The sequence below is a fragment of the Sorex fumeus genome, unplaced genomic scaffold (assembly GCF_029834395.1).
Source record: "Sorex fumeus unplaced genomic scaffold, SorFum_2.1 ptg000134l, whole genome shotgun sequence".
NCBI lineage: Eukaryota > Metazoa > Chordata > Mammalia > Eulipotyphla > Soricidae > Sorex > Sorex fumeus.
Window position 1 is genome coordinate 3952789 of NW_026606191.1, and position 1193 is coordinate 3953981.

The following is a 1193-nucleotide window of genomic DNA, read 5'->3' on the forward strand; positions in this document are numbered from 1 at the left end:
ATCTGCCGGTTGTGGCCTCGAAACAAAAATCAAACAAAGTCACACTTATATATACACATATATATGCACAATGGTGAAAGAACAACAGGGATTCAGGAGAAATTGTGACTTTCTGTAGCACGGATAGATCAAAAATATGGGATTATTTTTTCTTTTTTGGGTCACACTTGGAGATGCACAGGGATTACTCCTGGCTTTGCACTCAGGAGTTACTCCTGGCAATGCTCAGGAGATGATATGGGATGCTGGGAATCGAACCCAGGTTGGCCGTGTGAAAGGCATACGCCCTACCCGCTGTGCTGTTTCTCCACCCCCAAGAATAGGGGATTTTTAAGAACCAGAAATTTGACTCTTTTAATGTTTCATTCTCGAATTTGTCTTTGTACATCATTTCCCCCCCCACCTTCGGTAGAATTTGCCTTTTTCTTCTTAAATTTTTCACCACAGCCTACAGTGCTCAGGGTTTACTCTTGTCTCTGAGCTCAAAGATCATTTGACAAGAGTCAGGGTAACGTTCTGTGTTTAGATATTATTGGTCCGATGTTAGGTGACAATGCAGGATCAGGGGACTTCTCCTTACCCCCAGTGCCCCAGTGTGTGACCGACCTGTCCAGCATTTGCCTCTCCACTCCTTTATTCGAGTCCATCCCCCTCGCAGCACATATTCACCTGGGTGGCAAAAAGGTTCTCCTTGCCTAGACTCTGGCTCTTTAAGGTACCTAATGGATACGGAAGTGATGTCATAAGTGATGTCATAAATGTCATGGTTCATTTTCCATCCCTCACTCATACACTGGGGCTGTTGCTCACTTGGCAAAGGACAAGTAAATTTGCTCCCCATCCTGGAAGGGGGACTCTGAAGAAGGATTTAGTTGCAGGATTCGAGCAACCTCCTGTAAGCACCCTGCGCCTTCCCGTTTCCACACTCTGAGCCGAGCAGCCGAGCCAACTTGGGGGGCACTTTTGCGCAGGTTTTTCACTTGTTCGCCAACATCCAGGTGGATCGTGAGGTGTGATGGAGGTTTTAGGGCGACGCAGAGCTTTGGGGTGCAGTGGGGGCTGTCTCTGGGTTCAGTTGTGACAGTTGTGAGTTCGTGATTCTGGCATGACTCTTTTCTCACGATCGTCTCCAGCTCCGCGATGGGGCAACAGTGGGTGAATGCGGGAATCATCCGAGGGCTTGGCTATTCCAA